Below are 26224 nucleotides of genomic sequence, written 5' to 3'. Positions count from 1 at the left end.
TTTTTATCACCTCTCAAATATGGGTAGGTTTCTTCTAAAACACCCAGTTTTAAGCAAAAGCTGAGATAATTGCATTTTTGTGAAGGACTTTTGATAGAGATCAGATGCAGAGCGATCTTTAAAATATACACAGAGTTCTTTCTCTTTCACGTGAGGTGCTACTTCCAGGTTGTATAAGTTGCGGAAGTGCACCTAGTGGATAATAGCGGTATTGCGGAAAGCCATCATGGGCAGGGAAGCGTTTTCTCTTAATTGACGAGTTATCTCGTCAATGGCGGGGAAAGAGTTAAACATGGAAAAAATCTAATTTTCACTGTATGTCCCCTTTAAAATCTCAATCTAGACATCTTGTTTTGTTTTACATCACGTTAGACATCATATGGTCAAATTATCTGGTTATCTGGGTTTTTTTTAGCATGACTTAAATGATCTCCAAAATATGTTTAGGTCATGAAAGTGATGATTGATTACATGGTTCTAGCATGAGTTCTAGTACTTTAATACTGGTGGCCATACAGCAGATTCGGGTTCACTAAAAATACATCCACTGTTTGGTGACAGATTTTTGGAACTGAGCCTAGATTCAGTGTCTACATCTTTGGATCAGTCAAGAGCTATCAGGTGACTAATTTGCCTGGACAACGTGTTGGTCTGTCAGTAATTTTGAGTGTTCTTCAAAGTGTTCATTTAGTGATCAATTACAGAAAACAGCTGTGATCTGTCATGCTCTCTAGCCCTAATGTAGCTCTTAACACGAGCTAAGTCCCCAAATGTCACTTGATATCCATTGGCTCACACGGTTGTTATCCTCATATGTTAATTCAGTCGGCAGAACAATTGTAAAGTTCAGCCTGAGGTTATTGATATTGCAGGCTGGGAAGATAGCTGTTGCTTTGGTTAAGGTCTAAGGACAAAACCATTAGCCTACTACCACTACTGTATATCTATCTAGTTAAAAAGTGATATCTCATATGGATTTTCAGATTAATTGCCAGGCTGTATCTGGGTCAATATAAAGATGAACTTAGCTAATGGCTAATGTTAGGTTAGGGGAATGAAGGCCTTCGGGCTAACTACAGGCCCGACCCCATTAGCCTCAGTGTTATGTTTTTAGAGGACATTTATAAGGGTTTCAGTGTGCCTATTTAGTTACGAAATAGAGAGAGGGAAGGACTGCCTAAAGAGAAACTGTGAACAAGGGAACCCAGTCGGTGTTTACTTTGGCAATTCAATAGCGGGCTTTTGACCTTTCAGGTCTGATTTTATAGCTTTCAGTTTTAAATGTCAAACTATACTATTAAATCAATCAGACCAGATTGATTTTTGCACACACAAGCCTTTGTCTGAAGGGAATATGATATATGTAACTCTCCTTGGAAGTTGCTTTTACTGAGTTTTAGCTCAATTTAGATGAAATCCCATTTCAATATTCTGTACCGAGTGGATTTGGGAGACTGCTTTGTTGACTCTTTGTTATTAATGTGACAGCAGGCTTTGCTCTACATTTTTGCATTTAACTTCATCCCACTTAATGCATCAACATACTTTAGCATCATGAACATTAGTGTAGCTTCATAGCATATCAAACTTCTTATTAAAGTTTAAAATAAAACACGAAAGTATTGTGTATTGAGTATTGTGTGCTCATAATTCCTATCCTGTTTTTGTCTGTTGTCTCAGGGCTGCTCAAAAGCTGAACCTGTCATCCAAAAGGAAGAAACAGCAGCCACCACTGGCATACTCCCCGGAGCCCTCCATCTACCCAACTAACTTTAGTGCTGTTCTCCAGTTTTCTCCTCCACCTGCTCCACCATGTCTGCTCAGGGCGGGGTCAAAGGCCAAGGAGAACCCTGGCATGGGCAAGGTCAGTGTAATGTTTTCTTTTTTTAACTCTACCATTTTGACCATTATTCTAGTTCTTTATTTCATCCTACAAAAGAAAACATAAACCTAGCATCTGCAAAAAGAATACCAATTGTCCATTACCAGCAGTACCCATATGAAAGTGAACAGATTGTGTTTTTGGGTTCTCGGCTTGGGATCCTGGCCAAGAGTAGTGAGTTGTTCAGCATCTGCACAGCCCTCCTCATTATACAGAGGGTTTTGTCTTTAACACCATATTACAGTATATGTATAGTAATAGCATGGACAGTTTCCAGATTAGATGCCACCTGTTTAGTAGCATGATTGTAGAACATTATGGCAAAAGCTCTAGCCCACTGAAATAATTGATAAGTGCCTATTCAGAATAGACTCATTACAACCCAGCTTCACAAATGAGCGTCCTTTTCGTTCCACTGAAAAAACCCATCTGATGCTGCTTGAATGGACTCCAGTTGTTGGCAGCTTTTATGATAACTATAAAAAGCTACAGGCATTATAATAATTGCCCAGCCGTCTGTGTGCGGCTATTTTGTTTTGCACAATTACCATCTTGTGCAGAAGAAAGCCCCTCATCAAGACACGTGTTAATATACTGTACAGAACTAGAACTTCTACACTAGATTCTATACTACACTTCTTAAGCAATACAAAGGAATACTTTGTATTAGAAACATATGGTGACCATCACATTAAAAAAAAAAATTTTCGCTGGCCAACCCTTCTCAAAAAATCGGACACACCAGCTTGACCAGGCTGGAAGACCAGCTTTGCCAGACTGGGGGGACCAGCTTTAACCAGCTACTTTCATTGTAAAACAGCTACTTCCTTTGTAAACCAACTTGTAAAGACCAGCCAACCAGCATAGCAAAGCTGGCCAAGATTTCAGCCTGTTCAAGCTAGTTTTAGCTGGTAGGTCAGCTGGTATTCCATCTTGACCAGCTAAAAAAATGGCCCAAACCTTCTAAAACCAGCCTGTTAAACCAGCTAAAACCAGGCTGGGAGACCAGCTAAAACCAGTCAACCAGCTAAGTCTGGTTTTGGCTGTTTTTTATTCAATATATAATTGTGCCCACCAGGGCATGGACAAATGTGATTGAAATTTGTAAAAAAATGTTGTAAAATTAGTTTTTATTTAATATTCAGTCTATTGTATGGCTTTAATTATGTAATTATTGCAGAGCACAATGTCAATTTATAGCAAATTATTAGGTAGATATTGAATTAATAGTGTTCTTAAAGCTCAAGTGGTAGAGCATTTTGTTAGCAGTCCAAACGATTATGGGTGATTCTCACGAAATCCAGACTTAGAAGGTGTCCAGCATCAGATTTTTTTAAAAAGCCCTTGAAGCCAAATTTTTTGCACATATAAGATTAAGGTCTGAACGTACTATAACCATTATTTTTAGAGGATTTAAAAATATTTCCTATTGAACTATTTAAATGTTTAGATTATCATTATCAAAAATTATCATTACCGCAACATGATATTACATTAAATATATGCATTTACAAACTCATGTTTCGGTAAAGAGAACTAAAAAGTCTAGGTACTATGACAAACAGAATTTCAACTTTTATCTGGATAGAAAAAATAAGAACTGCCTACCTGGTAGCCATCTTGAGTGTCACAGTCAATTATGTCCCTTCCAATAATCATTTTTTTTGAAAATGTTAGTTCCTTGAGGGCTTAAACAATGATTATAAAATTATAGCGGAGGATGAGAAAATTTTTCTTGGACACATTTATATTTTTTATTATTGTCTCTACATTTACCGATGATCACCAAATACCACACATTTCTTTAATGTAAATGTTTATAGTATAACATGCACTGAAACTTTTTTTTTTTTAGATTTTTTAATTATAAATATTTCCATGTCAAAGAACCAAAATCCAGCAGACACGTTGCGGTAATGAAAATTTTTCCCTTAAATGTGGAAAAAACAACAAAGTTGGTTTGTATAATGTCATTTGAAATCATGTGCAAAATTGAGAATCACCCCTATGGGTTTGATTCCAAAGAACTCACATACTGATAAAATGTATAGCTTGAATGCACTGTAGTGGATTAAAGCATCTGCCAAATGCCTAAATGTACATGCAGATTGCTGTTTGGATCGACTTAAAGGACAGCATTACGTGCCCACCATACGGAAGCCATGAAAAACCAACAGCCGAGGGATCAATTCCCTCAAACCTCATATCAAATGGCCAACAAATGTAAAGCCCAGCAGCCCACATATCTGCGGTGTCTATATTGCGGCCCCGTTCTGTGGCCAGTCATATATGGCAGCCTATTTTCAATGTCACAAGCGTAATTTGTTCCCCACGTGCACATGTCCATCAGAGTAATCGGCCCCTGCAGAGAGAGTGAGAGGGAGTTCACAGCGGGCCGACGCTGTGGCGCAGGCATGCTACTTGGCCCCGGGTGCCGTGGAATAGGATCAGCAGTGCAGACATTGTTTTATAGCAATGGAGCCTAAGTGCTGTAATTGTATCTTCACTACGAATCAACCGTGGAATACTGTAGCTTTGTGTGGCTGTGAATGATATATGGAGTCCATGAGGTTTTCCTATGGTATGTTTGTTTAACTCAACTGTATTTGCTTCAAATGTTAGCGGTTCACCGTGACACAATCGTGACAATGTGCAGTATAACTGACATAACGGCTGGATTTGTTAGTGTGCTCTGTGTGTGGTCAATGTTAATGATATAGTAGAGGGTGTTTTGTTAAAAAGTTTCCTCCCTGTTCAGCTGTATTTATGTTAGAAAATGAGTTTGCTGTTGAATGAGTAACTGTTGCACCACAGTCCTCTGTGTTAAGTTAATATATCTTCGTTTAAACTGATATTCATCATTTTATGTTGCTTGCAATGTTGTATGACTTTGTTGTATAGGCATACTGTTGATGAAAAACATTTTTTAAACATTTTCAGTGAATTTTATCATCAAATTTCTTTTGGTTCCTTTGTCTAGGTCAAAGTGATGATGCGCATCTGTCCAACTCTAGGAGTTCTGGATTCGTCTGAGTCCATGTCCTTCCTAAAGGTGGACACTCGTAAGAAACAGTTGACCCTTTATGATCCCTCACTCAACACACAGCCCACCTCAGTGCACAGACGTGCAGCGCTGCCCGCCCCAAAGATGTTTGCCTTCGATGCTGTTTTTTCCCAAGATGCCTCTCAAGTAAGACCCACTGGGGAGATGTTTTACCTTTGTTACGTTTCCATGAAGTTTATGATACTTTTGATGCAAAATATTGTGTCAGGACGATATCTGAGAAGCACACACACACATTCTTAGCAGGACAAGGGGCTTAATACGAAATTGCCCATTTTGAGGCAGCACCAATCTTTAAAGTATGAGCTCAACAGCTGTTTCTTTAAGTTTAGAAAATAGTTTGAATTCCAGACTCGCATATCTAGCACCTCATTCACAGTTCATTATTTGTCCTCCAAAAGCTGCAATGGTATCCACATCAAAATTAGTGTTGAACAAATGGACTCACACTAAAGAGAAACTTGAGGAGACATGACTGTCCTTGAAAATGATTAAGTGCAAACAATTTAGTTGTCACACAGATTCCCATGTGTATAAGGAACCAAAAGTAAAGGCAGATCTTGTAAGTTCTGACATGAACACCTGACATCTGCTAAATAATTATTTTGGCCAACTTTAAAATAAACTTTTTATAGAGATGACACAATCCCAGAATGCACTGCAACAACCTCAGGTAAACAATTTATTCAAGATTGTAGAAGAAAAGTAGAGAAAAAATGGTCAGAAAGTAGTTATAAATACATTTATTTTCCGAAAGCTCAGATAAAACAACCCATTCTCATGAAATGTGTATAAATAGCATGCAATGTGAATATAGTGCAAGACATACGCCAAATTCAAATTTTGCGTGCATATGATACGCCAGTCCTTCCCGTTCACTTATATGGCGAATTTTTTGTGTCATTTGTTTCCTGTTTTTAAACAATTTTTGCTTGGGTTTAGGGTAAGATTTGGGTTTTGCTTTAGGATGTCATTTAATATATAGGTGTCTTCATGTTTTGTCTATTTTTAAACCATGGTCGCTTGGAGTTGGGGTTAGAATTGGGGTTTGGTTTAGGGTGTCATTTTATGTTACAAAAACTTGCTCTAACCCCAAACCCAAGCAAAAAAAAAGAAAGAAAATAAAACAAATGAGAAACCAATAAATAAAAAGACATGAAAAGATTATATGCATGCACAGGGTTTCTCGCAGAAAATTTGTTAGTTAAGGTGGTAGGGTTGGGCTGGGGGGTGGGGGCGTGGCAATAAAAGGGGCGGGGCATACGCGTCGTGATGAAAATCGAAATATTTTATTTAAAACACTCAAATAAAACTTAATTTTGAAGAAACTATGACAGAACAAAGAACACATATTAGATTATAAATGAATTAAATGTTTTTACCTCTAACAGGAATAGCTGCATGATGAAGTGAAAGGGTTAATAAACACAAACTAAAGCAGATGTTGTAAAACGTCTGGCGAACGATGATAGATAGCGCAAAAATGGTAAAAACTGATCATTTCCCACTATTAATTACATTATCTTAAATGAGTGTAACTACTGTAGCATGTAAATAATGCACATAAATAATGTGAGCAGAGCGCTCAACAATTATATCTAATCAACAGGCATGTGAAACCTAGCTAGCAGGTTGCTCAAACAACAAAATCACCAGCTAACTTACTTAAAAATTGCAAGAACTGTAGACTTATACAATAACAGGCTTAAATAAACCCAAAACATAAGTCCACTTACAGTTCTCATGGACACATGTTTTATCAACTGGCTATACTCCAGACCAGTGATGGTAATAACGACGTTAGAAATAAATGGCGTTACTAACGACGTTATTTTTTTCAGTAACGAGTAATCAAATAAATTACTGTTTCCCCCGTTATAACGCCATTACCGTTACTGACAATAAATGCTGCGCGTTACTATAATTAATCTCACTAAAGCAATTTTCACCAGAGTAGGTTCTCTCATCCAGACTGTTATGTAATGTGCAACTTATGCAGAGTAAGAAAGAGCCTCTTCACGTCTGTAATTCTGATCTAATAAAGCACCTCACATCATCACATGCTGTAACACAATTATTGATTTCTCTTTAGTGTCTAATTCATTCATTTAACAAATTTTATATGGGGGGCATCCAAGTTTGAAATATTTTAACTTTTTTAAGTAACGTAATAGTTACTTTGCCTGGTAATTAGTTACTTTTATAATGATGTAACGCAGTTACTAACACAGTTACTATTTTTGAGAAGTAACTAGTAACTATAACTAATTACTTTTTTAATGTAACGTTGCCAACACTACTCCAGACATGACGGACCATGTCTTTATCTCATTTCGGCTGTGTGGTGCGCGTGCACGCTCGCGGTGTGAAGCGTGTCCACGCTATTCTCCAAGATGTTTTATTAATTGGCTAGTTATCCTCCAGACAGGGATGGTTCGGACCACTTCTTTCTCATTTTGGCTGTGTGAAGAGCGTCTGCGCTCTTCTCCGAAATGCACTCAACGGTCTTTTTTTTAACAATCTAGTTAAGGGCTGAAGCAAAATTGTAATTTGTCGTATGTATTGCACAATATTCACACTGCGTGCTATTTATAGGCATTTCATAAGAATGGGCTGAATAAAATTTATTGGTCTCATTCCACTAAAAGCAGAGATCCCTGAGGGTCCACACGTGACGAAATTTTTGTCACCAGTATAGTACTCGCACACTGTATGCGCACAGCTAGATTTTTGCCACCGTGCATACTTTGTACACGTAGGTTGCGCATGCACATACAAGAGAATGTATGATGTAGCCCTGGAGATTGATTGCATTTTGACGCAATGCGCATGTGTCGAATGTTTGTGTACACGAGTCAGATAAACTATACTTTGCAAAGCTGTGCGTTCGACTGTGCAGGTACATTTGCATACAGGTAAAAACTGGCTATATTCCAGGTGTAGGATGCTGACTTTGTAGGCAGCTGACAGCAAGGCTGAATTTTTCGAACAGATCTGTAGATAAACATTTGTTGTAAGTCACATGCACAAAGACAGATTCCAATGTTTTTTAAGCAGATTATCAGTTTAAAGTGCTTTCACTGTAGGCTGTGCCAGCATGCAACTGTCCTGTCTATAAATCAGGGAGTAGCCAGGAATAGGTTTTCTGATCTCAGTACCAGCCCAGTGAAGTTGTAGAACAGTAAATCCTCCACATCTACAGTGTGTGTGGTTTAGTGAGACCACAGGGAGATATTTCTTACCAATGCACGGTGCTGTTGTTCTGTCTTTTGTAAGAATGTATGTGTGTGTGATGATCTATGGGAGGAAATTGCTGCAGTCCCAAATTGTCTCCGGGGACTGGGCCTAGTGGAACAGATTGTAGCGATATGGATGTACAGTGCAGGCGGTGTGAAGCTGCCCATGTCTGATGAATCTGTGATGAGGAGCTGCTTTGTTGGCGCTCTTTGTGGTTTACATTTGCTAGTGAATAAATCAATGATTGAAATAAAGATAAGCCACTCTTTTACAGTGCCAGACAATGTTTTGTTTACATTGCAAAGCTTTTATTTGAGTGTTAACAATCAGATTATTGATTACTGTTGCCTACTGCAACATCCAATAGTGATTAGAAATTGAATTAAACAGCTTTTTCACTGCATACCACAATTTCAACAAATTTCAACAAAATTACAAATTCAAACACTCTAATGGTGCATTCACACCAGACGCGGAAGAGGCGGCAAGCGCGAGTTATTTACATGTTAAGTCAATGCAAAGATGCAAATTGGCATCCTGCGGCGCAGTAAGCGCAAATGATGCGAAGCGGAACAGATTGAGCATTGCCGCCTGATCCGAAAAATCTAAACCAATCAAGAGCTTGCTCTAGCAGTGACGTAATTACAGGAAGTGAGTGGAGGCAGAAAAATAAAACAACAATGGAGGACAATCACCACACGACACATCTTCATACTTTTACAAGAATTAAAAGGATCTTGTTTGGAAGAGTGAGGAGGTCGAACAATCTGTTAAGTTTAGTCAATTTGAGCTATATAAGCCCCGACCATGACATGACTTTCTGAGTGATGTCTCGAATTACTAGAATTTCACACGGTGCTTTTTTATGCACGGCAAATGAAGCGCATAAACTCAAAATGTTAAAGCGTCTAACTACGCGCGAATAGCACGTTTTTGCCACCTCTTCCGCGTCTGGTGTGAACGCACACTAATTAAAGGGCTGCCAGTTTGTTGACAACTTTGTTAGCAACTTCAAAATAGTTTAATCACATATTAGAAACTTATATTTTATTTCTGAATGAGTAAATTGTCATGAATATTTACATTGAGAAAATTATTTACATGCACTGTAAAAAAACCCTTGCACTTACATTTAATTTTTTAAATGTAAGGTTTAATGCCTTCCAGAAAATGTTCTTCTTTAAATATATAAACATCCAATATACCAAATGAAAGAACAGACCGTCTGCTTTCAAACAAAAAAACCTGTTTCATCCTAACTTCAGTAGTTCCTTTTGTAACCAGCTTATGAGTATGGGTAGGTTTCTGCAAAAACACCACATTTTGAGCAAAAAGCAGAGAGAATTCAATTTTTGTAACGGACTTTTCATAGAGATCCCATTCAGAGCCATAGGGCAATACTTTCGGGTTTAAAAAGTTGCGGAAGTTAATAATAGCGGTATTGCGAAAAGCCGGAAGTACTCGTCATTGGCAGGGAAGCGTTTTCTCTTGATTGACAAGATATCTCATCAATGGTGGCGAAAGAGTTAATCAAGTCAGAATTGCTTTAGTTATGTCAACTTTATTTAATAAGTTACAGCATCACTAGTCAATAAAGTTGAAATTACTTGTAAATCCAAGTTGATTAAACTTAAAAATTTAAATCCAAAATATTTTTTACAGCCACAAAACAGTAAAGTAATTGTTTCCACAAGCTGAAGTTTGCTCAGGGACAGTGGCTGAAGTTATTCAATCAGTGGTCAATGGAGCTGATGGGTGCATTTTCTGCTTTGGTCATGTCAACGTTGGTAAGTCATCATCAATGCACAGCAATGAACTGGTTTGCCTAAATTGATTTGAGTTGTTTACAAGATTCTTTGATGTCTAATAATAGAGTGAATGTTTAGACTTCTTGCTTTTTGGAAAGTGAGAATAGTGGTGTGTGCGTATTATGTGTGTGTGTGAGCGTGTAATTAAAACGCTGTCTAATTGATCCTTACAGTACACTTACTGCATCAGAGGTTTGTGCTTGTGCCAATAATGCTTGTAAAATCTTTTTCTCCATCATTTACTACACATGGTCTCATTGCTCAAGCTTTATTTATGACTCTTACAAAGCCAATCTGCCTTTATATTTTTTTGATGCAGTAGTCTGTTATACTGAGATTCTCATCGTTTCATTTTTGGCACATGTGATGATTGTGATCTAATATCCTGAACATGCCATATGTTAAACTTGAGAACGTTTTTTTACTGTCTAAAAACATGAAAATTCGAATTCGATTGGCAGTTTGACAAAGTCGTCAGATCTTATTCAAGTACTGATAATGATCTACTGTGATTTTGTGATGTATTATCTATCACGATTACCACATCAAATAAGTGCTAGAAATGCCTGCACTTGAAACACTTTCTCATCCCACTCACCTTGCCAGAATCAACAGATTTCTCTCTTTTTCTCAACAGGCAAGACATACAGCATGATTGGCACGGACAGCTCCACGCAGAGCATTGGCATTGCGCCCTGTGCCATTTCCTGGCTTTTCAAGCTCATCAACGAACGAAAGGAGAAGACTGGCACGCGCTTCTCGGTCCGGGTGTCAGCTGTAGAAATCTATGGCAAGGATGAGAGCCTGCAAGACCTGCTGTCTGACGTTCCTACAGGAAGCATGCAGGATGGACAGTCGCCTGGTGTCTACTTGCGTGAAGACCCCATCTGTGGAACGCAGGTAAATAACTTCACAGTCTCACTTTCTGGTTATATATTTACAAAATCACGTTCACAGTTAAAGGGGTCATGACATATGTTCTCTAAGGTGTACTTATTATACTATTACTTAAAGGGACTGTAAGTAAGGTTTTAAGTGTTTTATTAATCAAAATAAATATCTTTATTCATAAATATGTCCTCGTTGGTGTCAAATGACCTCTGCCAGTGATCTGACTTTTCATTGTAAATTTAGGATTTCTTGTCTTTACTTATATTGAACGGGTAAGTCCAAGGAGGCTTCCATGTCGTTCCGCCATACTGATAAACTATAATAGTAGAGAGGGACAAAAAGCACTAGCCTACCAACGCATTTTCCACAACGCGTTTTCATTCAGAACACGTGAACTAGCTGAAACGGACAAGGAGATCAGTGATTACATAACGACTACCGTAGTTGCAACACGCATTTGGAAAAGCGAGGCGCTAGAGAGCACTATTCGTTTGAATGCAAAATACAATTTCACCACTAGATGGGGGTAAATCCTACTTATTGTCCCTTTAAGGTTTTAGCCAAAATACATACAAATTTAAGTAATTTATGACCTTTTATGATTTATGTGTTTCCCCTTTAAGAGCATTTAGTCTGGCTCGGTGTCCCGCCCACTTCTATGAATGACAGCCTACATGTATTTCACTACAAATACAGCTTGTGTGCTTATTCATGTCACAGACAGCCTAAAATCTCAGAAGCACAACAATAAAAGCTTTAACCACTAAAGGAAGCAAAAAAAAAAATTGATCACTAGCAAACACAGACTTATCGCTCACAGCTAGTGTGTACAACACCGAATATTGTCTGACATGGCAATCGTACTGTTATTACAATCTTATTATGATTGTAAACAACTACTCCTTCAGATCCGTTTGAGTTGCTGCTCTGACTGAAATTCAGTCACTGAACGCCAGTGGGCGGAGCCAACAATACAGTGATGTGCTGTGTCTTTCTCTGGGGCAAAGAAGGGGGAGGCTGCAGACCTGGAGCAGACAGGTCATATGAAAAATATTATATCTATATGTACGTCACGAATCCAGCCAATTTTCCGAAAAACGATTATATAAATGCTTTTGCTATTGATAAGGAGAATGTTTTAAATTACTAAACTTGCAGGATGTATTAATGATACCAAGACATGTTATATGTTAATAGATTAATTGACTAATGTCATGACCCCTTTAAAATTGCATTTAGCTTGCATTTACTCATACAAGTGTAAAAGCGGTAAAGTGAAATACCTGTCACATGTCTAGGCCAAGGCTGTAATGATAATTTCTGTTCTGTCAGCTAACTTGTTTTCATATATTTTAATAGTACCTCTAGCAGTAGTATTTATTACAGAATAGATTTAGCTGAGTGTAATCACTAAATCTCAGATTGATGAGCAGATGTTGTGGTGACTTCTATACTCAGTGCCCCATCAGGATCCATCTGCAAAAGCTGCTGCTCTGTTTCCCCCCTCCCTCCCCCTAATACTTTCTACTGGAGAAGGGTAAATATCAGGAGGGGGTCGTTGGATTTTGGGGGTAGGTAGAGGGTAGTTAAAAGCGCTGCCAGGTGTTGGCATCAGATGTTGTTTTTTTGGGGGTCCATATGAAGCAGACATCAAAGGCTGCCTTGAGGCCTCTGAAGTTTTCGATTTTAGGAGTGGGACTACACCCATCTTTACATTCATGGCTCTTTCAGTGGTTCCAGAGCGAATTATTGGCCACAGGCAGTCTGTGGGCATTGCAGTAAACATCTCACTGTTGTTTTGAAAGAGACCATTCCACACTGTTAGTCAAAATATGAACCCCAGGTGTCACCGGGGTGGTACCATTTAAAAATGTCCTAATATGTGACATATTAGGTACATATATGTATACATTTGGTACCAATATGTACCTTTGAGATATTAATATGTATCCATCTTACTATTTATGTCCTAGCTTCAAAACCAGAGCGAGTTACGAGCTCCCACCGCAGAAAAGGCCGCCCTTTTTCTTGACGCAGCCATCGCGGCACGAAGCACCAGCCGGCCGGATGCAGATGAGGAAGACCGCCGCAATTCCCACATGCTGTTCACCCTTCACATCTATCAGTACCGCATGGAGAAGAGCGGCAAGGGTGGAAGTAAGTCTTGTGTTGGTACTGCGTGTACTGCATGCAAAATGATACCACTATGATGTTGAAGCCTCTAGTTGAATTCCCATTCCTTCTCCTACATATTCAGCCCATTAATGTAATAGCTGTGATATTACAGGGCAACTCACTGAGTTACCAAAATTCATTTAATTTGCCTCTTACTCTATCACGATGGGAGGGAAATCAATCATGTCTGTCTTGACCACTTCATTAAACCTTAATGGGAATTTTAACAGAGAGTAATAATTCATGAGCAGCTAAAAGCTCTAATCATAGTGTAGAGGTACCTGCCATTATGGGATTAAATGCTGTGTTGGTCACAATCTCAGAATACTTGAAGTACTGCGAAAGTGTCCTAAAATGGGTTCATCAAGCCTGCTAATTTTTAAAGCTTGAATATGTGCTTTTAGAAAAATAGCAGAAGGATGAAATAGAAATAGGTACTTTTTTGCTTTCCACAGGTATAATGATAATGATTTTAAGGTATAGCATTTTTCTATATCATCATGTGTAATAGCCCATTGTGCAGCCCGTATGATATCACTCAGTGTGTTTCGATTGTCAGCTCAGATTTAGCCTTTGTCTTTCTGTATGGCTTTGTGTAAGACAACTGTAGTGAAACCATGAATGAAGATAATGGCATAGCAATCATTCACAGTGTTTGTGTTATTTTATGCAATTGTGGTGTTAGATTATCCATTCCCTTCTACCATGTAATCTGGTAGCCATTTGGCAAGAACCATTTACTACCAAAGTTTTTAAACCCCCAAAATATGAAAAAATACCTGAAAAAATGTTTAAAAATTACATCTCATATTTAGCTGCCCAGCAAACTCTGGGTGTTCCCTTAAAGGGATAGTTCATGCAGCAATAGTTTTTTGAGGAAACATTCCAGAATTTTTCTACACCAACAGTTTACAGTTTAAATGCAGTTTAAAATTGCAATTTTAACGCAGTTTTAAAGGACTCAACCGTGGCATAAAGGTCTTATCTAGCAAAACGATTGTCATTCTTGGAAAAATTGAGCCTTGCTACAGGAAACTCGCGAGTTGAAAAATCTGAACTTTGGCGGAAAACATGCTGTGTTAACCAATCAGAATTAAGCGAGTACGCTCAAAATGTTCAAGCGTCCAATTTACGTGCGGTAGATGCGAATTTGATCCCTTAGGGCGCACTCACACTATCCAAACTGCTCTTTTGCGTTGATCCCCAAAGCCTGGTTTGTTTGACTAGTGTGATCGCTCTGTTCCTCGCCCGGGCGCGGATTGGTTAATAGCGCCACGGACGGGTTGCAGAGGTGGGCCGGAGCACAGTTCACTTGGGCTCAGGCGCGGAAGGTTGTGGTTTGAGCACAATCGCGCCTGAGCGCGATTCAAAAGGATGACATGTGAGAGGGCTGTCTGTAATCGCGCACCAAACAACTCCGAATTAAAAACACAGCCTTATCATTACGTGAGTTCCAGTGTTAAGAGAGAGAGTTTTACTTCCTGCTTTTTTCAAAACAATTGCATCTTAATGACGAAAATGCGCCCGGACTCAGATCGATAAAAAGTACAGTGAGAGTGTGTGCACCAGGGGGAGTAGGGAGGGGTGACAATCGCGCTGGGGCATGGTTTGGTTTGGATAATGTGAGTGCGCCCTTAAACGCATCTGGTCTGAACCCACAGTAAAAATGGCTGCATTATTTTTTACGTATGTTGGGTAAATATAGGACAGAACACACTGCTGGGTTAAAATTGACCCATTGCTGGGTTGTTTTAACCCAACTGCTGGGTTATTATAAACCATGGTTGCATAACAACAACCCTAAATTGGGTCATTTTTAATCCAGCATGGGGTCATTTTTAACCCAGCATGTGTTCTGTCCAATATTTACCCATTATGGGTAAAAAATAACCCAGTCGTTTTTAGAGTGCACACTTGTAAACACTGGGTAAGTTTCGCATACGTCATGCGTGACCTTTTGGCATGATGACGCATTACGTAAAGTCGCGCTTGCGCGTCACACCACATGGCTGGTGCAAGACAAGAAGTTTAAAAGTACATATTTTTTATTTTTCTCTCCGAAAATGACAATAGTTTTGCCAGATAAGACCTCTTATGCCTCATTTGGGATTGTTCAGAGTCCCTTGAAGTTGCGTTGAAACTGCAATTTTAAACTGCATTTAAACTGTAAACTGTTGGGGTCCAATAAAGTCTATTAGGGGCTGGACACACCAAAACTTTTAAATGCAGCTGAAAACGCCTTGAGGTTTAACCTTGAGATTAACCTTTTGTCTGGTATATTTCTGACGCAGCTTTGTCATGGATTAATGACAGTGGTCTGTTTTATCCATAGGCACAGAGTGACAACACATTATTGGGTATTAGTCCAGACCCACGTGTGCATTTATGTCTTCTACTGAGCATAGTATGAATATAGGTTTTTTATCTAGGCCAGGTTGTTCTAGGTTTGAATCATAGCGCGCTGTGTAACTTACTCATGAATAAATCACACAGCCTTGTCAGCTGCAGGTCATCTCCGGGGGTGTTTATTAATGTCTTTGAGTTTGCTTCTCCTTATTTTACCCGACACTACCTCAGTGTGGGAGTGTCAGCAGCATGCTTTTAACCGCACTGGCAACATCTCAAACTGTCAGTAAGATCATAATGAGTGGGGTTGTCATTGTATTTGTAACTTCTGTTGCATGGTTGGTTAAACCGAAAGTATCTTACATGAACGAGGCATTATCTTCACTGAGGTGATTCGGTTGGGTCGGCTGTGCTTTATTTTATTTGCTCGTGTTTGTTTTGCTCAGAAGCGTGAAACTTCGGAATTAAACTTTATTGTGAGTAATTTTATGCTAGGAGGAGGTTTAATTGTGCTTTACCAGTTACAGTTTTTTCATGTTTTCATGGCTGCAACATTTTATTTGATCAGTTTTTATATTACTAAGCATTTCATTATATTATTTATTTGCTAGCACAAGTTTGTTTGATCTTTGATGTACATGTTAATGGTACTTTTTGGAAAACTTTGAATGTTGTGGCACAGGATCACATACTTACTGGTGTATATTGTTCTTTCAGTGTCTGGTGGAAGGAGCAGATTGCATCTGATTGATCTGGGAAGCTGTGAGAAAGTCCTGAGTAAAAGCAGGGATGGAGGAGGAGGACTGTGTCTGTCTCTCACGGCGTTAGGCAATGTCATACTGGCACTGGCCAATGGAGCCAAACACGTTCCATACAGGTAATAAAGCACATTATCTAAGAATCATTTTTTTAATCTATTAGATTTGTAAAACCAAGTAGTTATTTAACTAGTGTCTTTAGTAAAAATATTTATTTTATGTTTAGCATAAGTGTCATGTGCACGACAATTCTGTAACTATCTGCCTGAGGTTTATTGTGTTTCCATAGAAGATGTAACAAAAGGATTTGGGCACAAAATCAAAGCTGCCAGCAACAAGCTCGTACTTGTGAGCTTGTGTTGACAGGTTTATTTTTCGCCTGATGCACTGCTGTTTATCTACGTTTTGCTGAGCTCATAGATGAATCCTGCATGTGGATGTAAAAATGCTTTAAAAGAGACTGATGCCTACAACATTGCAGATACATATTTCTTTAGCATTTTAGAACCTGCCAATGTGCGGATTGTGCAGTATTGCAAAATAGACATTTTTGTGATTAAATACAATGTCAGGAGTATACAGTGTAAACTTTCTGCGATTATGTGCTTCTAGGAAACATTTTATGGCTTGGCTTTCTCAGTACAGCCTACTTTCTGCTGACAATCTATTACGCTGACAATAAAAATGTATTTGGTAATGTGTTTTTTCAGGGATAGCAAGCTTACAATGTTACTGCGAGACTCCCTGGGGAACATCAACTGTAGGACAACCATGATTGCCCACATTTCTGACTCCCCTGCCAATTATACAGATTCTCTCACCACCATTCAGTTGGCCTCTCGAATTCATCGCATGAGGAAAAAGAAATCAAAGGTTATCTATTTAAATAAATAGAAAATCAGCATTTAACTATTAACAATTTCTAACTTGTAGTGATGCCTGTAGTGTACATTTCTTTCAAATACATGCAAGAATAATGAAGAAGACCCTTTTCATATTTGTTTGACTGAGTCTTTGTCTTTGTGTGTAGTATGCATCCAGTTCTTCTGGAGGAGAGAGTTCCTGTGATGAAGGAAGGATTCGTCGACCACCACACTTGCGTCCCTTCCATCCTCGAACTGTGGCCCTTGACCCAGATCTCCCGTTAATGCTTAGTGATCCAGACTATTCTTCAAGCAGCGAGCAATCATGCGACACTGTCATTTACGTTGGCCCTGGTGGAGCTGCCCTCTCTGATCGAGAGCTCAGTGACAACGAAGGTCCTCCAGCCTTTGTTCCTATCATACCTTCACTTAACCGTAGACAACGAGGGAAAGAAGGGCCAGTTGACCGTGATCTCTTCAAATGCAACACCTTTGCTGAGCTTCAGGAGCGATTGGAATGTATTGATGGAAGTGAGGAACCTACAGCATTTGTTGGAGAATCCGGAGGAAATTCTGCAAGTCCTAAATTGGAGCGTAGTGCAGACACATTGAAAGAAGACTCTTCTAGTTCAATTTCAGCTTCTCCCAAGGCTCAAACCAAAGCATCTTCATCAACACAGGAAAACATATCCATACAATCAATACCTGTAGCTAGTAAGTTGCCTGGCAGTCCAAAACACAAGTCCAAATTAGAACATTCCAAGTGGCAAAGTGCTACCATGACAGACAAAGATCAGAGAGACATGTCTGAGTTTGTGTGTAGGACAAGTGCAGATGGGGAGAAGCAGCAACTGCCGGACAATGTAGCTCTCCAATGCACTCCAGAAAAACAAAGTAAATCAATAGCATCCCAAAATTCAGAGCCTGTGGTTAGGGAAAAAGTATTTTTTAATAAAAAACAGTTACCCAAGCCAGCTCCCCCACCACCACAACAGAGAGACTTTGTCAAGGTCAGTAGTGAAGCAGAAGAAAAGTCTACCACAAGGATACCACCAATTGGAATGAGCCATCAAAAAAGAAGTGATTCAAATATAAACCTATCTGTGAGGGTCAATCATCTTAATCCTAGGACTCCAATGGAGCTAAGGTCAAACCTTAGGGAGAAATGCATGGATAAGGACATATTAAGGACAACTGTGACCCTTCAGCAGCCAGTGGAATTAAATGGCGAGGATGAGCTTGTATTTACTCTTGTGGAAGAGTTGTCTATTGGCAGTATTGTGGACAATGGAAGGCCCTCTAGTATTGTTAGTTTCAATAGTGACTGTTCTTTACAGGCACTTGCTTCAGGATCACGACCTGTAAGCATCATTAGCAGTATCAATGATGAATTTGATGCCTATACTTGCAATCTTGGTACCTCAGAGGCAAACAGTAAAATTGTGGCACCACCGCAGGAGAAAGCAATTGCTTCACTGGGGAGCTGTGGTTCTTCTATCACCTCATGGCTCAGTGAAGTAAGTGTCTGCACCCTGGAGAGTGAAGGTGCCCAGTCATCAGAGGTCTTCTTCCCTCATGGTACTTTTATAGGCCCAGAGAGTGATTTTCACTTTGAATCTCCAAGCATATTCCAAAACAGGCCCCAGAAGGAACCCAAGAACTCTTTGAATGATAGTGGCTGTAGCATCTCAGAGTTGGACAGTGACAGTGCTACATCAAGTAAGCTATCCCTTTGCAGGTGCCCATCCTCTCCAGATGCCACAAAAGTATCTGCCAAATGTTTGCCAAAACTGGCAAAGGCAAATACCATTCATTTATCTGGTCCCCAGTCCTTTCAAGACTCTCAAGTTGTTCAGTGTAGTCTTTCCAGGAAATTAAAACCTACCTCGTCCATAACCCAGAGTAGCAGCATTAGTGGAAGCAGCTCTAGTAGTAATTGGAGACGTGAGCCACCTAAGCAAGACTGCATACCAGATAATCCATGGCATCGAACCGATAGCCCATTGGAGTCTTCAATAACCTCTAATTCAAGTTCTTTGTCCAAACTGGGTAAAAATGGAGTGAGTGGAATTCCTGCTAGAAAAGCAGGCACAATCAACAGCAGTGTACCTCGAATGCCCAAGGCACTGGGGTCAATTCCATCTCAAAGGGTTGTGGATGGATGCGAAAAATCCAGTAACAGCAGAAAGATTGAGTTCCCCAGCAAAATGCCACAGCTCAGACGAGGAGCAACAACACTTGGGACTGTCCCAGTAATTCATACATCGAATGATGTCAAAGTTGCTCAAGATATTAATTTATCGATGGGCAATTTAAAGTGCTCTTCTTTAGGGAAAAGTGGAAGGACCAACAAGCAGGAGGAGGCTATGTCAAAACTTGCCAATGTATCACCTCCTCCCCCTCCAATTCGTAAATCCAGTTTGGATCAAAAGAATCGATCCCTGTTTCCCCCAAGTGCCTTGAAGTCTGCTTATGATGCAGGAAAGTCTTTAGCACCAAGGGCTACAGGTTCTGAGGATGACATTGATCCTCTCTGTAAGGGTGATTCAAATAGTTTAAGAGCATCTAACCTAAAGTCAGACAATAGTTTGATAAAAGCAACCTGTAGTCTCAAGACTAGAGGAACTAGAGGTGATACAGGACTGCTTTATGGAAGCCAGATATCTTTGGAGAGATGTGACAGTTTTTCATCTTTGGGGTCTAAACCTGCTCTTAGTAGAGAGAACAGTGGAACTAGTCTTAACAGCAAGTCAAGCAAATCAGTCAGTAGGTTTGGATCACCTGTTGCCACATCCTCCCCGATTGCTACCTCTCCACCTCCTTGTATAAACCCTGTGACCACTGTAAAATCTGGGCTTGTCAAAGGCAGCCTTAATGCAAGACCAATACCTGTTAATGCAAACAAAACTCGTACATTGTCTGCAAGCAACTCCAAAGCGCTAAACTCATCAACTAAGTCTCTTGCTTCACCTGCAACAAGGAATGCCAACCTCCCACCTTCAGGAAAGACTGCATTACCTAGGGCAGCGGTAGGAGGTAATAATAAATTGACAAGAGGAACTATTATGGGTACCAAGCAAGCAATGTGGGCAGCAAATAGTCGTGTTAGTGAGTTGGCAACAGCCAATCCTTCTGGGAAACACCCAAGAGGGTCAGGTGATTCAGACAGTGGCAACGACAGTGGAGCAAACCTCAATGAAGATAAGCATACCCCCATTCCCATTCTCCCATCTCCATATAGTAAAATTACAGCCCCCAGAAGACCTCAACGTTACAGCAGTGGGCATGGAAGTGATAACAGTAGTGTCTTAAGTGGAGAGTTGCCCCCTGCCATGGGCCGAACAGCACTGTTTTACCACAGTGGTGGAAGCAGTGGTTATGAGAGCATGATCCGTGACAGTGAGGCTACTTGCAGTGCCTCTTCAGCCCATGACTCTATGAGTGAGAGTGGAATGTCCTCTTCTGGTCGCACAAGGAGCTGTAAAACACCCAAGAAAAGGTCAAATGGTGAGTACCACCTTCTGTTGTTATGTCTTATAATGTGGTGATATTGATTTTGCACTACGTACATTATGCATAAGCAATTCTAATACTTACTCTAATACTACTTTCTCGTGGAAATTTAGTGTTTTTATGTTTAATGTATATACTGTATGGGTACCTAAGAATGACATAGCATAGCTTCACATTCATATTTATTTTAGGGTGCATGCTACATATACCTTAAAATACAATTCAGACAGGAGGCTTTAACATAAAATTCTATAAAAATCTGCATCCCATACTTGTGAAACAAAAATGCAAAACACAGAATATCCATTGATATTTGTTCAGTCCTTTAGGTACTATCGTTTAAATGACACAGTTTGCTTTCCCATCCATCTTTTTAAATTGATTTCTTTTTGTTTTGTCAATATGCAAGGTCTCCAGAGGCGACGTCTCATCCCAGCTCCCTTGCCAGACACTTCATCCCTGGGTAAGGCTGGGACCACAGGCCAGTGGGTGGACCTTCCTCCTATGTCTGGACCATTGAAAGAGCCTTTTGAGATCAAGGTGTATGAGATTGATGACGTGGAACGGCTTCAGCGTCGAAGACAGGAAAAGGCAGACGAGGTTAGTATGAGCTTTCTTTGATAAATGGGTGACTTTTTTTAAACTGAGTCTGTCCTCATGGCAATGCAAAATGTGCTTGATATACATTTGCAATTCAAGATTTTTTTAGAGGAAATTTTCCTGAATTGAGGATTGATTTACAACAATTTGTCATGACTGGTGTTTTTAAAATCAATCTGAAGGCATGTTTCCGCATTTGATAGCAGAAATCTCACAGGCGTATTTTTTTTTGGATTTATCTCTCTAAAGATTTGCTTTGATCCAGGTTAATTGAATCTTTTTGGCCCTGCTTCTTATTAAAAAGTTTAAAGATAATGATAAGATAATGTGTCTGTAAATAATTGCATCTGTACATTTTTAATAACTGTGTTTTTTTAAAGGGCGCACTCACATTATCCAAACCAAATCATGAGCACATTTAACCGCAAAGCCTGGTCTGTTTGATTAGTGTGATTTCTCCGTACTGGCCCAGGCGTAGTTTGGTTAAAGGCGGAGGGCACAATGTTTGAAAAAAAGCTTCGGAAAAGGGAGTCGGACTGACTACCAAAACACACTTGTAGCGAGTCACCAGTAAGGGGCGTGTCTACTAACCGACATCCTTGCCGGGGTTGCGTATGTGTGGGGCGGGTCTATCAAAAGGTGGTCCAGATTCTATTGGGGTAGGGGCGTGTTTTTTTAGGTGATTTCAAATGTCAACATTGGCTTTCAAACATTGTGCACTCCGCCTTTAATCGCGCCATGGCCCGCTTGCAGTGGTGGGCTTGGGCGCGGTTCACTTGGGCTCGGACATGGCAAAATGCAGTGTAGTGTTCATTTTGCCCTTCTTATGCTTTAAAAAAGCACCTAGTAATGATTTGTTAAGGGAATATGCATTTCAGAGTTATTAAGAAAATTGTGAAAAACTGTGGCTCAAGATTTACATTCTATCTTGCACTTTCTGCATTATTGCAAAGGATGATTTTCCCAGGCGTGTTGTGATGCATGTTGGTGTAGCATTGGACCATGCCTTTGATTGGAATAATTAGAGTGCATGCATGCTGTGAATCTTTTATTGTTATTCTGACATTATTTCCCTCTTTGTTTCAGCAGTCAGTTCAGGATGTTGAGACGGTACACTTATTATTTTTGGCGTAGACGTGACTTGGTTGAATAAATCTGTCATTCAAACTCTAGCATACAACCATGAGAGGAAACTTAATCTTCCATTACAATACTCAGCAGTCACCGAACCATTCTAGTTCTGCACCTTGTGGTTCCTGTGTGGGCAGATTAAATTGGTTTTGAATGATCTGCATTCTAGTGCGTACACAAATGTGGAAAAGTATTGTTAGTAAAAATGTCAAAAACATTCCCCTCTATCTTCCAAGCAAAATCTGTGGTGTGTAATTGCGATTTTTAACCAAAATCATGTCTATCTTCTGTCCACAGGGCCTGTACTTTAACAGTAAATTGAAGGTTCTTGAGAAACGACAGCAGCAGATCAAAGATCTCAAAACAAAGCATAAGACTCTGAAAGAGGAACTTGAGGACACCAAGTCTAGACTAATGATGGACCCCAGCAAGTGGATAGATGAGTGTAAGTACATTATATATTTAAATTCCCTGTCAAGTGTGTCTTTTTGTACCTAAAAGAAGTTACTGCTTTAAAAAGCCAAATGTAACATTTGCTTTATAACTGAAGTGCATTTAACATAATACGTCTACTGTTTATTTATTACTTGTTGCACACAGTTGAGGTGGATCAGGATTTGGATCAGGAGTCGCAGGAGTACCTGGAGGGATTGGAGCAGGTCACGGCTGAACTGGAGTATTGCGTCAACCTATGCAAGTCACGCATCATGATGGTGACCTGCTTTGATATCCGAGTAGCATCTAATGTGCAGGAAGGTCCGCGTGAGGTGGAGGTATAAGAGCAGGATGTGGTGATTGATGGATAGCAAGATGGTGAGATGGAGTAAGACAGGACCCTGGATGTCTGAAAGAAGGATAGTGAAATGTAGCAGCCTGTCAGACGATTCTGAGAACACGAAAACGGAACAAAGCAAGATCTTAACAATAGGACACGGAAGTCTGCATGAAGTACGAACTGGTTACCTTAGTGGGGAAGTGAAACAGTTCTGGTTTATATATGCAGTGCCTCATAAAAACATACGGTATTGACTTGTAGAAATGGAAAGCGAACAAGCTCTGATGTGTTTCCCAAACTGAGGAAAGAAAAAAATCATTCTCATTTACCGAAGAGTTATTCAACCACACCAAAAAGTGCCTTTTTCATATGACTGTTTTTTAGATTGTTTGTCAATCATTATTTTTTCTACAGGTGCTATGACCAGCATACCCAAACCGAACCATATATATTTTTATTATTTTGTTGTATTATATATTGTATTTATATGATCATGCAGTGTGTAAAATATGATTTTGGTTGCGAAAGGAGAGCAATAAGCTGATTTTTCACACTTTGCCTCCTGTCTAATCACCTGTCCGCATATTGTTATTAAACCATTTGAGCCTTATGTTCTATTTCTGTTTACTGAGTGTTTTTCTACTTTGCGAATAAAGGATCTTTTTTTGTACAAACCATTAAAAAGTCACTGAAAAAATTGACAGTCGTATGTGACGCAAACCAGCTTTCATAAAAACAAATCTCATTTTGATTGGTTGCCTTGAATTTTCCAAGCTGGATGCATATAACCATTGATTTTTACTGATAACAACACTTGCTGTGATAATAATATATGATTATTTGAATTGGTACTACATTTGCCTGCAAGGTGCTCAGCCACATTGAATGTACATTTATGTACAACTGAATGATCAACCAATAAATTTCAGGAATGTAAAATCTCGTTATTGGTCCTAATAGGATGAACACATCCATGTTGTGTAGCATTGCCATTGTTATGCCTATAATGGATGTGTCATAGTGAGATTAAAATGCAGATTGAGCTTCTTGTTTACTTTAAATAGACACTTTGGCAAAGGGCATTCATCAGTGTATCCTGACATGTCTAGCTCTCTCTTTCTCTCTCTGGACACTATGTAATTAAAACGTTAAAGAGCTTGGTGCATGATTAATGTGGGGTGAGGTGACATTTGTGCGGTACAGAAAAGAGTCAGTCAGTCTCTAAATACCCAGTCAAAGAGTGACTTCAAAGTAAATTAAAAAATTGATAAGATTGAACAAATTGCAGCTACTTTAATGGCATATTTAATGCAATTGAAAGGACAGTTCACCTGTATGTCTTTCTTCCATGGAACACAAAAGGGATGTTAAGTTGGATGTCAAGGACTGACGGCCTCTGTCACTATTCACTTCCATTGCATATTTTTCCATATAATGAAAGTTAATGGTGAGTGAGGCTTTGAGTCTTTAAAATCCAACATCTCTTATGTTCCAAAGAAGAAAATCTGTCATAACAGTTTGGAACGACATGGATAAGAGTTACACCCATTTTTGGGTGAACTATCATATTAAAATACATTTTTATAGACTAAGGGAAGGTTAATAATCTTAACTGACAGTAGATCCATGTCGCTAAACATGAAAACCATGAATGGTTCGGGTAATGACACTACAGTTTGTTTTAAATGGATATAGATCCAAGCCTTAGTCCTATGCATTCATGCAATTGTGGTCTTAAACAAACAACCTCAAAAATGCAATAGAAAGCATTTAGCACAAATGATTGTTTTACGTGCCGGCCTTTCTCACAATTTCAGGATTAGATGATCAATGTCTTGTTTAAATGCTGTACACAGCTCGCATTTCAACGATGTCAAAAATGCCATGACAGAATTTGCAAGCATTATGGAAATGTCAGTGCATTAACATATAGCTGCCAAACGGCTTTCATGTTTCTTGTCTGTCAAAGTAAGACTTCGAATCACCGCTAGATACCATTTAACATTTAAGCTGTTTTTGTTGCTGACATCAAAAACATTTATTGGATTCATTTACCTTTATAAACACTCTCAGGCCCGTTTTCAAGATGCTGCATGAGATTTGTATTTTTTTTCTAGACTTCAATTGATTTGAATGTTTTGAATGATAATGCTGGCATTCACTATACTTTATGAACATGGATTTAACTGACACCAAACCTTTTTTGAATGAAAGCTGACAATGTATATGTGAATCATGTTTCATATTAAAATATTTTCTAACTTTTTTTTGTTTTGTAAAGAATTTCTGACCCTCTGTATAAATGTACATTATGGCAGCTTGGGATAACACTGTTTTTCTTGTGAATAAATATGTAATTCTAAATTTTGTCTCTGCTTTTCTCTTTTTAACTATATGTCAGGAGTATTAAGCTAATATTTTCATACATACTTATAGATAAATGCATACCTTTTTATGCACTGTAAGTTGCTTTGAATAAAAACCTGCACACAAATGTAAATGTTAAATGGTTGCCAGTGTGTTGCGAATTTGTTTGTTGTTGTTAAAATGTATTGAAAATAGCATATTGATCAAGTTTTTTTAATAGTAGATCAGTATAAGCACCAGTTGCTACAAAAATATTGTCACTTTACTCTATACGGGTTGTCATTTTAACAAACCTATGCCTAAACCTAAGCCCAATGCATATGAAGTACATGTAGTTACTGTACCAGTGTTTTGTTTGGAACGTAAACTGTAGATATGATTTAAGGGCCATATTTACTATCAGTGCCGGTCCTAGATGCTGGGAGGCCCTAAGCAAAGCTTTGTGAGGGGCCCTCTGTCAGTGCATTCAGACCCTGATAGCATAGCACACATACATCTCGGAGACGTCTATTTGATGTCTGCGTTTACATCTGCAAGATGTCTTATTTAAATTGTTTTCTCATCTGCAATACGTCTGTGAGACGTCTCCTAAAAGATGTCATATAGACATATTGAAGATGTCTGCAAGACGTTTTTGATTTAGAATGTATGTAAAGCAGCTCTTTTCCTTTATAAGATGTTTTTACACACCAGATGTATTCCAGATCTCCAGATCTTTACCAGACATCTCACAGACGTACCTGTGCTATCTGGGTAAAACCCAGTCAATGTTGCTGTTAGTTAGTTGTTAACTAACCACATAGTGTATTATCTT

General features: G+C 39.1%; 1 pseudogene; it reads left to right on the top strand.

The window, feature by feature from the left end:
* Nucleotides 1-25371, top strand: part of LOC141365303 (kinesin-like protein KIF26A) — a 97242-nt pseudogene extending 71871 nt beyond the window's left edge.
* Nucleotides 25372-26224: the final 853 nt, after the last annotated feature.

Source organism: Misgurnus anguillicaudatus, chromosome 7, assembly GCF_027580225.2.
Source record: "Misgurnus anguillicaudatus chromosome 7, ASM2758022v2, whole genome shotgun sequence".
Classification (NCBI taxonomy): domain Eukaryota; kingdom Metazoa; phylum Chordata; class Actinopteri; order Cypriniformes; family Cobitidae; genus Misgurnus; species Misgurnus anguillicaudatus.
The sequence above is the reverse complement of the archived record's forward strand: the minus strand, read 5'-3'. Positions and strand labels throughout refer to the sequence as shown.